Source organism: Pseudophryne corroboree, chromosome 6 (assembly GCF_028390025.1).
Source record: "Pseudophryne corroboree isolate aPseCor3 chromosome 6, aPseCor3.hap2, whole genome shotgun sequence".
NCBI classification, from domain to species: Eukaryota; Metazoa; Chordata; class Amphibia; order Anura; family Myobatrachidae; genus Pseudophryne; species Pseudophryne corroboree.
The window spans coordinates 299,206,884-299,221,409 of record NC_086449.1 but is presented as its reverse complement, the minus strand read 5'-3'; the positions used below and the strand labels follow the sequence as shown (position 1 = coordinate 299,221,409).

The window sequence follows — 14,526 nt, the reverse complement described above, 5'->3', positions numbered from 1 at the left end:
ATCTTCTCTAGGTGGTCCTCCTCTAGGACGTGGAGTGGGAGAATGCCAGCGAAAGATTTTTCCTAGGGAGAAGTCGTTTTTGTCTCGTAGGAATTTGGTGCGTTTCCTTTCTATAATATTGGTTTCATATATATCCAGATCTTTCTTGTATTTTTCAAATGTGTTTTGGAAAGATAGGTCTTTCTCCCAGGTTTCTAAGTTTTGACCCAATTCTTCGATATTTTTTTCTACTTGATCTAATATCAGATTGTCATGTTTGATCAAGATTAGAATTAGTTCATTAGAACATTTTAATAGGCTGTTTTCCCATTCAGTTTTAAGGTTGTCTGTGGCCAAAGGGAAGGAGGGGAAGATACGTGGTCGTAAGCCTCTGGGTGATAATTTATTTTTGTGGTAGTTTTCTAATGTAGTGATATCCCAGGTGAGCCTAATCCTTTTTTGAAGGTTTTTCTGTAATTTTGATAAATCAGATTTCCAGTCTTTGGGAGTGCTGGGATTGTGGAAGGTATCTGAAAAAATATCTCCAAATTCCTCTACGTTTCTACGTTTGGATGTTAGTTCAGTTTTTAATGAAAATGCTGTCATTGCCTTGAATATAACAATATACAGTGGGGGGAAAAAATGAAAAGAGGAAAGGGAATGTTGTTATAACAGAAGCGACTACTATACAAAAGGAAAGAGATCCTATAGCAAGGTATATAAATCCGTGCAAGGTATGGAAAACTGAGTCTTGGCTCAGTGTACTGAATACATGAATGTATTGGGGGTATACCGCACTGGAGAATGGTAAGGTATCTAATAGATATTGTTAGAACCAAAATACATAATACAACGAGAAAATCTGAGTTTTCTAATGTTATCTTGAGTTTGGTGGTGCACCCTGAGTCAGTGGTAAGACATACAACAAAAGGGAGAGAAGAAGACTCTTTTGTGGGTGCACTCTTGTATGTTTAAGAGGTCTCAGAAGAGACAATAAGTAAAGATTATAAATTAATTTTTAAATATAACTTTTATTAACAATAATTGATAAAATAGTAGAGTTTACTGTCAAAAATTGGAGGTAGGGGTGGGGGGAAGGGTGGGGGGGAGTTGGGGAAAAGAAAGGGGGAACACAGAACGAATTAATTACAGTGTAAATACTGAATATTGTTCTGGAATGCCTGGGTGCGATAATAACAGCTGGAGACCCTGAAAATTGAAGCGTTTTTATTCTCTCATGAGCGATGATGAGGAGACAGATGGGATGATTAAAGATAGAATGAGCAAGATGAATCTGCTGTCAGTGTTAGACGCTGAGCAAAACCGTCCAGGAATTTCTACTAAACTGAGTATTCCTCGAGAGTCTCCCACTCGAGTACTGACCCAGCCCTACACTGCTTAGCTTCCAAGATCGGAAGGATTCGGGCGTTACCAGTGTGGTATGATAGTAGAAAAAATATTAGATATCGAGGGCTCGAGAATCACTGATGAGAGTTCACGAAAATGGAGAAATAAGAGAAAAGAAAAGACAAGAGAATGGGTGGAGGAGGAAAATAGGGGATCTGCTGCCACCGTTAGACCGGGATAATTACCCCTGAATCAGTGGTGAGAGTCCTGAAGATAGTATAAAGTGAGGAAAAGGAAACGATACTGATAGGTAAAAAATTTTTTTTGAGATTGGTTGATAGACAATGGGCTGCTTGATTGCAGGATGCTGATAGTACCTATGATAAAGGTACTAGGTGTGATAAAAAGCAATTTGTACACAATTAGCAGTCAAATAAATTGATTAGACCCATACATCACCATCAATTTGCTACTATCAGATTATTACAATTATACCAAAATGGTATCAGGTGGAAAAAGAAGGAGAAAATGAACAACAATTTCTTATTTGTGTTCCGCTGTATGCAGAGCTGCAGAAATACTATATAATATGATTGCAAGATGCTGATAGTACCTATGATAAAGGTACTTGGTGTGATAAAGAGCAATTGTACACAATTAGCAGATAATTAAATTGATTGGAACCATGCATCACCATCAATTTGATGCTGACAGATTATTGCACATTGTACCAAAATGGTATCAGGTGAAAAGAGAAAGAGATAATGAACAACAGTTGATTATACAGAGCTGCAGCAATGCTATATAATACGCAGTATAGAGGATAGTGATAAATTGCTCAGCCAAATGATTAGATCAATATTAATGACTGAAAATAAAGGTTTAAACAGAATCCTATGTGGTATTAAGCCGCTAAATGCCGACTATCTGTAAAACGGGTACTTGCAAAAAACAGCTTGATGAATGCTATTATCAAATATAAATATGCAAAAAGATGCTGATATTGAGCAGATATTACCCGGAATTGTATGGAACGATCAGTCACTAATATGAGCAGGATACTTTCTGAGTGCGGAATGTCCGTGTCAAAGTCCAGGCAAATTGAAGATGCAGGATACACTGGTTCCCAGGAGCTGAGCAGTTCGTTTATAGCCGCACTGCCGATCAAAGTACCTGATGTATTGTGGAGACGTGGTCAGGTTGGCTGAGGAGAAGAGAGACACAATGTTCCTGGTCCCATCGCGGCAGTATCTAGCGGCGGCGGGTTGATGCAGCGGCTGCTGGGGAAAGAGCGGCTCGTGGTTCAGGATGTCCGGAATCAGCTGTCACACCCAGGCAGTGGGGGTAGGGAACGGAAAACTAGTTTCACCCGTTCACCGGGCTTGATCACTTCCTGTTCCCAGAGGGGATAGTGCAGGCTTTATCTTGCAAGGGAGCTGGTCGTTGTCCAATCAAAAGGGAGGCGTGTCCTGTGTTTGTAAATTGCTGCACAGGTGGAACGGTTGTTCTGTTTAGTATTGGTTCCCTATTATGCTTGCAATTAGTGGCCCATTGCACAAAAGGAAAAAACAGAGAATATGTGTGAGAAATATACAAGGTTATTAGATAAAAAATGAGCATCTTGCTTATTATATAAGTGGACATAGTGAAAAAATGGAAATAAAAATAAAAATAAATAAAAATAAAATGGGGAAAATTAGCAAAAAAGAATAAATGAATGAAAATAATAAAATTGAAGCTTTCACAAATTGTTTATGAAATATTTAGATGATAAGAATAGATTAAATTTAAGTATAATAAATGATAATTGCTGGAAAAATATGTTAGGACAGCATATCTTGTCTGGAGTTATAAACAAACACGTTGTAAACATTGCATGAGGATATTCATAAATATGTTAATTTGGATTAATAATGCAAGTGACGTCGATGGAAGTGGTGGGAATGATTGTGAGAAAGGATGGTATGGAAAGGATGGGGAGTGAGGTGGAAAGGAATGGGGGGGATGGAGTGGGGGGGGGGAAAGGCGGGGGAGAGAGGGGGAAGGGGGGAGGGGGTTTAAGATTGTGGGGTGTTGGGGTGTTGGGATATGGTTGGGGTGTTGTGGTTTGCAGTGTGGTGGGAATGTGTGTGTGGTGTCGAAGGTGATGATCCTGTGTGGGCGAGAAGTATAATGATGTGGTGAGATGAGGAAGGGGGGTAGAGATGTAAGGGATAGGAGTGGGTTGACAATGGGAGTGCTGTGTGGAAACGTGTTAGTAGGTTGTGAAATATGTCGGAATTTGCTGGGTCACTGTAATGGGATGGATGTGAGGTGCATGTGAATGGACTGCGGATGTGATGGTGCCGAGTATGTGGTGGAGGTGGGCGTGAAAGTGCTGATGAAAGAAGGGTGAATGTGATGTGTTATGAATAGGGGTGTACTGGATGTGAGTGTACTGAGGGGTGTAAGGGAAGGAAGCGAGGACACTTGATGGGTGCTATATAGAAAATAGGTTACAGAAATGCACTGTAATTGATGTATTCATTCAGACCCAATGGTTTGAGACAACCTAACCTGAAAGTCCATTCACTTTCCTTCTTAATAAGTTCTTTGCTTAAGTCACCACCGCGTATGCCTAGATGGACCCTATCTAGGCCAAAGGCGCGCATATCACTTGGTGAGTCATGATGTGCAGCATGGTAGTGTCTGGCTACTGATGTTAGTTTTTTGCCTTTTTGAAGATCTGACGATGAGTTGCGAATGGAGCCCTATATGTTCTAAAATCCTAGTTTTGAATTTTCTAGTCGTCATGCCTACATATCGTTGATTGCAAGGACAGGTTAGACAATAGACTACTCCTTGTGTGTCGCAGTTGAAGAAGTGTTGTATGGAAATATCCTTGCCATGTCTGTCCTTGACACAGTCAGTTATCTGTATCTGTGGGCAAGCCTTACATTGCCCACATGGAAAGGATCCCTTAGGGAGTTTGGATTTGGTCATTTCACGTGAAAAATGGCTCTGAACCAACGTGTCTTTGATGTTCTTAGATCTCCTCCAACTGATTTGTAAAGTGGGATCCAATAAAGGTGATAACTCTGGATCCAGATGTAGGACAGGTAGATGTTTCTGAATGGCCTTTTTTAGTAGACGCCATTCGGGACAGAAGGTCCCTACAAATCGAATCTTGGTGTCAGCCTTTTGTTCTTGGAGTTTGTCCTGGAAGATCAGGGATTCCCTGTTGGTTTTTGAAATAGATTGTTGAGCTCTCTTCAGAGAGCGTTTACTGTATCCCCGAGCTTGTAACCTGGTCATAAGTTCTCTGCTTTTCTGTTTGAACACCTTCTCCTCTGTGCAGTTGCGTCTAAGACGAAGAAATTCCCCTTTTGGGATGTTTTCAATAGTAGGTGGGATATGTGAGCTTGTTTGGTGCAATATACTGTTTGTGGCTGTATCCTTACGAAAGAGTTCTGTAGCCAAAGTCCCACTTGTTGTCTTGTAGATATTCAAGTCCAAAAAAGATATCTTGTCTCTGCTGATTGAGTGAGTGAGAAAAATGTTCAAATCGTTTACATTGAGGATGTTAATGAAGTCCAACAGGAGTTTCTCATCTCCTTCCCAGATCACAAAGATATCATCAATATATCTCAGCCAATTGATGATATGTTTTGTGTAGATATGATTATCATCGTTGAAGACTATTGTTTGTTCCCACCAGCCGAGGAACAGGTTGGCGTATGTGGGTGCACAGGCTGCACCCATTGCTGTTCCCCGAATTTGCTGAAAAAATTGGTCACCAAAGGTGAAATAATTTTTATTGAGAACAAAACTCAACATTTCACATAGGAAATCATGAAATACATTTTTTTCTTCCATATCCAGGAAGAATTTGGTGGCTTGTATTCCTTGTGAGTGTGAAATGCTGCTATACAGGGCTTCCACATCTAAGGTGACTAGGATACAGTTCTCATTTAGACATATGTCATGTATTTTCCTTAGGAGATCAGAAGTGTCCTTAAGGTAGGAGGGTAATGTCATGACATGATCTCTGAGATGTAAATCCAGAAATTTGCTTGGGGTTTCCAAGAGTCCCCCATTCCCTGACACTATGGGTCTCCCAGGTGGTTTGTTGATATTCTTGTGTATTTTTGGCAATAAGTAAAAGGTAGGAACCCTGGGATTCGAGACCTCAAGGTATTTAGCCTCTTGTTGTGTGATAGCTCCAGTGGCAAATGCCTCTGTAATCATGTGCATGTATTGCTTGTGGAATTTTATTGTGGGATTAAGTGGCAATCTGATATAACAGGATGTGTCCAACAGTTGTCTCCGTGCTTCCTCTTCATACATTGCGATGGGCCATATGACAATGTTACCACCCTTATCCGAGGGTTTGATAACGGTGTCAGTCCATGTTTTAATCTCTTTAAGAGCTTGTCTCTCTCTGTATTTGAGATTTTTGGTGAGACATCTTTTGCGAGAATTGGTCTGGATCTCGTCAAATTCTTTGGAGACTAGATCCAAAAAGACCCTGATTTCTGGGCTGTTGGTGTCAGGAGGGAAAAAGGTGGACTTCAGTTTGCATGTGGGTCTTATTTTTCGTGAAGCAGGGATGTCCGAGGCTGATTCCATATGCAGCTCCTCCAGTATTTGGATAGCTGTATAATCTTCTTCGGTCAGTGGTGTTATTGATACACTAGGATCCTCCAAAGGTCCTGAATGGCTGGATAGTGAAGTCATAATACTTGAGTCAACAGAGGATTTAGCAAAAAAAATTTTTAATAATAATTTGCGGCCGAAGAGTCTGAGATCCTTCTCCCACAGAAACCTATCAAAGGGTGATGTGGGTGAAAAAGATAGACCCTTGCTAAGAACCTCTAATTGATCTTCCGTAATGATTTTGGTACTGAGGTTGATAATTTGTAATTTGTCGGTAGTTGTCACTTCCTGGTTGTCCGTACCGGATAGTGAGATGTTCTTGGGGTGGTCCAATCTCGCTTGTTTCTGTCTGTGTTTCGTCCCCCCCCTTCTTGTCGGCCTTGTGGGTTGCTTCTGCCTCTGGTATGTTGGCCTCTCCCTAAAAAAGGGTCCTCACTTTTGTTGTATCTATGGGTGTGGGTACTTCCTTCAGGATGTTCCGTGGCGGAGTCTTCACTGTATGATGATTCTAATTCCGAAGAGCTCGGATCTTCTCTAGGTGGTCCTCCTCTAGGACGTGGAGTGGGAGAATGCCAACGAAAGATTTTTCCTAGGGAGAAGTCGTTTTTGTCTCGTAGGAATTTGGTGCGTTTCCTTTCTATAATATTGGTTTCATATATATCCAGATCTTTCTTGTATTTTTCAAATGTGTTTTGGAAAGATAGGTCTATCTCCCAGGTTTCTAAGTTTTGACCCAATTCTTCGATATTTTTTTTCTACTTGATCTAATATCAGATTGTCATGTTTGATCAAGATTAGAATTAGTTCATTAGAACATTTTAATAGGCTGTTTTCCCATTCAGTTTTAAGGTTGTCTGTGGCCAAAGGGAAGGAGGGGAAGATACGTGGTCGTAAGCCTCTGGGTGATAATTTATTTTTGTGGTAGTTTTCTAATGTAGTGATATCCCAGGTGAGCCTAATCCTTTTTTGAAGGTTTTTCTGTAATTTTGATAAATCAGATTTCCAGTCTTTGGGAGTGCTGGGATTGTGGAAGGTATCTGAAAAAATATCTCCAAATTCCTCTACGTTTCTACGTTTGGATGTTAGTTCAGTTTTTAATGAAAATGCTGTCATTGCCTTGAATATAACAATATACAGTGGGGGGAAAAAATGAAAAGAGGAAAGGGAATGTTGTTATAACAGAAGCGACTACTATACAAAAGGAAAGAGATCCTATAGCAAGGTATATAAATCCGTGCAAGGTATGGAAAACTGAGTCTTGGCTCAGTGTACTGAATACATGAATGTATTGGGGGTATACCGCACTGGAGAATGGTAAGGTATCTAATAGATATTGTTAGAACCAAAATACATAATACAACGAGAAAATCTGAGTTTTCTAATGTTATCTTGAGTTTGGTGGTGCACCCTGAGTCAGTGGTAAGACATACAACAAAAGGGAGAGAAGAAGACTCTTTTGTGGGTGCACTCTTGTATGTTTAAGAGGTCTCAGAAGAGACAATAAGTAAAGATTATAAATGAATTTTTAAATATAACTTTTATTAACAATAATTGATAAAATAGTAGAGTTTACTGTCAAAAATTGGAGGTAGGGGTGGGGGGAAGGGTGGGGGGGAGTTGGGGAAAAGAAAGGGGGAACACAGAACGAATTAATTACAGTGTAAATACTGAATATTGTTCTGGAATGCCTGGGTGCGATAATAACAGCTGGAGACCCTGAAAATTGAAGCGTTTTTATTCTCTCATGAGCGATGATGAGGAGACAGATGGGATGATTAAAGATAGAATGAGCAAGACGAATCTGCTGTCAGTGTTAGACGCTGAGCAAAACCGTCCAGGAATTTCTACTAAACTGAGTATTCCTCGAGAGTCTCCCACTCGAGTACTGACCCAGCCCTACACTGCTTAGCTTCCAAGATCGGAAGGATTCGGGCGTTACCAGTGTGGTATGATAGTAGAAAAAATATTAGATATCGAGGGCTCGAGAATCACTGATGAGAGTTCACGAAAATGGAGAAATAAGAGAAAAGAAAAGACAAGAGAATGGGTGGAGGAGGAAAATAGGGGATCTGCTGCCACCGTTAGACCGGGATAATTACCCCTGAATCAGTGGTGAGAGTCCTGAAGATAGTATAAAGTGAGGAAAAGGAAACGATACTGATAGGTAAAAATTTTTTTTTGAGATTGGTTGATAGACAATGGGCTGCTTGATTGCAGGATGCTGATAGTACCTATGATAAAGGTACTAGGTGTGATAAAAAGCAATTTGTACACAATTAGCAGTCAAATAAATTGATTAGACCCATACATCACCATCAATTTGCTACTATCAGATTATTACAATTATACCAAAATGGTATCAGGTGGAAAAAGAAGGAGAAAATGAACAACAATTTCTTATTTGTGTTCCGCTGTATGCAGAGCTGCAGAAATACTATATAATATGATTGCAAGATGCTGATAGTACCTATGATAAAGGTACTTGGTGTGATAAAGAGCAATTGTACACAATTAGCAGATAATTAAATTGATTGGAACCATGCATCACCATCAATTTGATGCTGACAGATTATTGCACATTGTACCAAAATGGTATCAGGTGAAAAGAGAAAGAGATAATGAACAACAGTTGATTATACAGAGCTGCAGCAATGCTATATAATACGCAGTATAGAGGATAGTGATAAATTGCTCAGCCAAATGATTAGATCAATATTAATGACTGAAAATAAAGGTTTAAACAGTATCCTATGTGGTATTAAGCCGCTAAATGCCGACTATCTGTAAAACGGGTACTTGCAAAAAACAGCTTGATGAATGCTATTATCAAATATAAATATGCAAAAAGATGCTGATATTGAGCAGATATTACCCGGAATTGTATGGAACGATCAGTCACTAATATGAGCAGGATACTTTCTGAGTGCGGAATGTCCGTGTCAAAGTCCAGGCAAATTGAAGATGCAGGATACACTGGTTCCCAGGAGCTGAGCAGTTCGTTTATAGCCGCACTGCCGATCAAAGTACCTGATGTATTGTGGAGACGTGGTCAGGTTGGCTGAGGAGAAGAGAGACACAATGTTCCTGGTCCCATCGCGGCAGTATCTAGCGGCGGCGGGTTGATGCAGCGGCTGCTGGGGAAAGAGCGGCTCGTGGTTCAGGATGTCCGGAATCAGCTGTCACACCCAGGCAGTGGGGGTAGGGAACGGAAAACTAGTTTCACCCGTTCACCGGGCTTGATCACTTCCTGTTCCCAGAGGGGATAGTGCAGGCTTTATCTTGCAAGGGAGCTGGTCGTTGTCCAATCAAAAGGGAGGCGTGTCCTGTGTTTGTAAATTGCTGCACAGGTGGAACGGTTGTTCTGTTTAGTATTGGTTCCCTATTATGCTTGCAATTAGTGGCCCATTGCACAAAAGGAAAAAACAGAGAATATGTGTGAGAAATATACAAGGTTATTAGATAAAAAATGAGCATCTTGCTTATTATATAAGTGGACATAGTGAAAAAATGGAAATAAAAATAAAAATAAATAAAAATAAAATGGGGAAAATTAGCAAAAAAGAATAAATGAATGAAAATAATAAAATTGAAGCTTTCACAAATTGTTTATGAAATATTTAGATGATAAGAATAGATTAAATTTAAGTATAATAAATGATAATTGCTGGAAAAATATGTTAGGACAGCATATCTTGTCTGGAGTTATAAACAAACACGTTGTAAACATTGCATGAGGATATTCATAAATATGTTAATTTGGATTAATAATGCAAGTGACGTCGATGGAAGTGGTGGGAATGATTGTGAGAAAGGATGGTATGGAAAGGATGGGGAGTGAGGTGGAAAGGAATGGGGGGGATGGAGTGGGGGGGGGGGGGAAAGGCGGGGGAGAGAGGGGGAAGGGGGGAGGGGGTTTAAGATTGTGGGGTGTTGGGGTGTTGGGATATGGTTGGGGTGTTGTGGTTTGCAGTGTGGTGGGAATGTGTGTGTGGTGTCGAAGGTGATGATCCTGTGTGGGCGAGAAGTATAATGATGTGGTGAGATGAGGAAGGGGGGTAGAGATGTAAGGGATAGGAGTGGGTTGACAATGGGAGTGCTGTGTGGAAACGTGTTAGTAGGTTGTGAAATATGTCGGAATTTGCTGGGTCACTGTAATGGGATGGATGTGAGGTGCATGTGAATGGACTGCGGATGTGATGGTGCCGAGTATGTGGTGGAGGTGGGCGTGAAAGTGCTGATGAAAGAAGGGTGAATGTGATGTGTTATGAATAGGGGTGTACTGGATGTGAGTGTACTGAGGGGTGTAAGGGAAGGAAGCGAGGACACTTGATGGGTGCTATATAGAAAATAGGTTACAGAAATGCACTGTAATTGATGTATTCATTCAGACCCAATGGTTTGAGACAACCTAACCTGAAAGTCCATTCACTTTCCTTCTTAATAAGTTCTTTGCTTAAGTCACCACCGCGTATGCCTAGATGGACCCTATCTAGGCCAAAGGCGCGCATATCACTTGGTGAGTCATGATGTGCAGCATGGTAGTGTCTGGCTACTGATGTTAGTTTTTTGCCTTTTTGAAGATCTGACGATGAGTTGCGAATGGAGCCCATATGTTCTAAAATCCTAGTTTTGAATTTTCTAGTCGTCATGCCTACATATCGTTGATTGCAAGGACAGGTTAGACAATAGACTACTCCTTGTGTGTCGCAGTTGAAGAAGTGTTGTATGGAAATATCCTTGCCATGTCTGTCCTTGACACAGTCAGTTATCTGTATCTGTGGGCAGATACAGAGGAATACTCAGTTTAGTAGAAATTCCTGGACGGTTTTGCTCAGCGTCTAACACTGACAGCAGATTCATCTTGCTCATTCTATCTTTAATCATCCCATCTGTCTCCTCATCATCGCTCATGAGAGAATAAAAACGCTTCAATTTTCAGGGTCTCCAGCTGTTATTATCGCACCCAGGCATTCCAGAACAATATTCAGTATTTACACTGTAATTAATTCGTTCTGTGTTCCCCCTTTCTTTTCCCCAACTCCCCCCCACCCTTCCCCCCACCCCTACCTCCAATTTTTGACAGTAAACTCTACTATTTTATCAATTATTGTTAATAAAAGTTATATTTAAAAATTCATTTATAATCTTTACTTATTGTCTCTTCTGAGACCTCTTAAACATACAAGAGTGCACCCACAAAAGAGTCTTCTTCTCTCCCTTTTGTACCATGTTCCCAGAGCCCTGCACATAAGCAGTGGACTCTGCCATAAAGCCTGACTCTTCTGCACTTCCAGATATGAGGGAGTCTGGATGGAGCCTGCACACGGGTCCTCTCCTCTCTTGAACCATCCCTGATGGTCTCTCAGGGAGTTTTGTGGAACATTGAGTGCACTGTGTTATTGATTGGATACCCAGGAACTGATTACCCAGACTCAAATCAGTGACTATTTGTGACAGCCTGTTTCCAGCAGCAAGATAAAACTATGGCCCTCATTCCGAGTTGATCGGTCGCAAGGCGAATTTAGCAGAGTTACACACGCTAAGCCTACGCCTACTGGGAGTGTATCTTAGCTTCTTAAAATTGCGACCGATGTAATCGCAATATTGCGATTACAAACTAATGAGCAGTTTCTGAGTAACTTCAACCTTACTCTGCCTGTGCGATCAGTTCAGTGCTTGTCGTTCCTGGTTTGACGTCACAAACACACCCAGCGTTCGCCCAGACACTCCTCCGTTTCTCCAGCCACTCCTGCGTTTTTCCCGGAAACGGTAGCGTTTTCAACCACACGCCCATAAAACGCCGTGTTTCCGCCCAGTAACACCCATTTCCTGTCAATCACATTACGATCGCCGGAGCGACGAAAAAGCCGTGAGTAAAAATACTATCTTCATTGTTAAATTACTTGGCGCAGTCGCAGTGCGAATATTGCGCATGCGTACTAAGCGGATTTTCATTGCGATGCGATGAAAAATACAGAGCGGACAACTCGGAATGAGGGCCTATATTACTACTATATGTAATGGCAATTTCGGCAAGGCACCTATACACTTCTTGTCATATATTATTTTCTGAATTGATGCAGATATTCTGCTACCTGTTAAAAAATTAGTTATTAGCATGATTCCTCCTACAAAAATGAAACACTTTGTGGGAGATGTACTAAGCCTTGGAGAGTGATAAAGTACCAACCAATCAGCTTCTAACTGCCATGTTACAGGCTGTGTTTGAAAAATGTCAGGAGCTAGTTGGTAGTTTAGCACTCTCCACTTTATCACTCTCCACTTTATCACTCTACAAGGCTTAGTACATCTGCCCCAAAGTTATCAGTTGCTGAAATGCATTTAGAATTGTATAATTATACTATAGAACTAATGAACAATTTCAAACTTTTTCAGTGAATTTGGTTACACTAATCTGAGTTTGAGATGGCAATAGCAGAGGTGCAGAGTTTATCGAGCCCCCAGTCTTACACAGTCACACCCGTATTTGTGCCATGTTATCCCAATGGGCGTAATGGGGACAGGCAGGGCAAGAGTAGCCTCAGTACAGCAAGGGCATGGATGCACCCATAGAAGTATTTTTGGATACTTACTGGAGTGGCAGTATGCAGTGCTTCTGATCACTACCAGCGTCACTATCTAGCCGCTTCTAGTTGTGCGCTGACCACACTACCAGATGGTACCTAATTCATTATACTATATGAAGTCGCAGCCATCTATGTGTGCTACTTAATTGACATTTCCATTTGACTGTTGCAGGAAAGAAGATTGCTATTTGATTATTAATGGGTAAACAACAGATGTGGATGGTATTTCTATTAAATTACATTTTATATTGATTTTTATTAATAACTGTTGCAACACTATTTTCTTGTGTATATACTGTAGTAACGCTACATTTCATTATACTGTATTACATACAAATATAGTAATGTGATTTTAGCATTTACTACAAACATGCTACACCGAGGGCTTCCAAGCAAAGGCCCGCGGGCCCAATGTGGCCCTCAATCTGCTCCATTTTGACCCTCTGAACAGACCACTGTTTGGAGTCTTCAATCCACCACTACACCACTGCACCTCTACCATGGAAAGTGAGGAGAACTGAATGCTCACAGCGTGAGAGACAGGCAGAGCTGAGGCAACACCCCCTGAGTTTTAGTAACAGCATGGCCAGGTATCTACCCCAGGGCCATCCCCAACCCAGCCGCTGAGTCAGGCACATGGTCCGGGTACTGCTTCTGAGGAGAATAGGGATTATGCCATGATAAGGATAGGAAGCTGGCTATTTTCTGAGGGAGGACAGGCAGTGGAGTCTGTATATCAGGAGGAATCCTGTATGATGTGGGCAGGAAGCATAGGATCCGAACTGTGTCTTACAAGAAGGAGAATACCATAACTTGTGAATAATAATACAGACTATAGTCATTATCTGAGGAACTGTATCTGAGGAGAATATAGACCAGGTACTCTTGCTTGCAAAGTCGAAACTCTACAGTTTGCATCAATACAGAATCTACTTTTAGTGAGTAGAATAGCTTTAAATATATGTTTATTTTAATATATTTTTATTACTTTGACCAGTTCTAAGGATAGGATGTGATAAAATCACCCAAACCAGCAATGTGATAATTGAAACATTGCAGGGATGTATCAATTATTGCATGTAGGGACAGAGCTTGCGAGAAAGCTATGTCCCTCCAAGTCCTCTCTACACACTTCTTGTGGTATTTTTCACCCAAAATACCCTGAGAATGTATTGCATATACACTGCTGCTGCCGACACTGCTACTCCCTACATCCCCTTTTCACTGATCCGGTGATTGGTGACCCACAGTCAGCTCCTCCATAACTCTAGTCATCTGATTGCCTGCTTCCAACACTGTGGCCATGTCATCTGATGTCTGCTTTAAACTGAGGTGCCTTGTTTACAACAGAATGACCACCAGTCAAAGAACAGGAAGCTGGCGATCAGATAACCAGAGTCACGGAGGATCTCATTGGGTCACCGATCACTGCACCAGGGGCCTGTAAGTTACTTTAGAGAGAAAAAAACGTATTTACTGTGATCAGCCTTTGGTTTTATTAGACACACATGGCTGATCACAGGCGCCGGTTCCTGACTCTGATCTGCCTGTCAGAGCAGAGAATGAAGCTGGGAACCGTGCATAACGCTATCTCAAGATTTTTTTCACTATTTTTTCGCTATTTATTTTTAGTAAATCTGAGCATATCTCAATTCCCTTTACAAGTACAGTATTGTAAATGTGATCTGTTAACTAAAAAAAAATATTGTGCATTAAAGGGCTTGGAGTAGTTTTTCACGAACACTGTTTAAAAAGCCCTTTAATACATTTCAGTGAAACTAAAATAATGTGAAAAGGTGTAGTAAAAATAATATTGATAAATATGCCCGTTACAGAGTAAAGAACAGTTAGGGGAAGATAACATGTTTTAACTAGCTAATGTTTAACAGCCTGAGTTTGTTTCCTCAATATGAGCTACATAAATTGTATTTAATTTTGCTTCTTTGCATGTATTTATTCTGCAGAACAGAATATGTAT

General features: G+C 40.8%; 1 protein-coding gene and 2 pseudogenes across 1 annotated transcript in view; all 3 read right to left on the bottom strand.

Moving 5' to 3' along the window:
- Positions 1-14,526, bottom strand: part of LIPC (lipase C, hepatic type) — a 305,507-nt gene that overhangs the window by 66,740 nt on the left and 224,241 nt on the right. The gene's annotated exons all lie outside the window — the stretch shown is intronic.
- Positions 1,314-1,432, bottom strand: LOC134937161 (5S ribosomal RNA; annotated as a pseudogene).
- On the bottom strand, positions 7,803-7,921 carry LOC134937160 (5S ribosomal RNA; annotated as a pseudogene).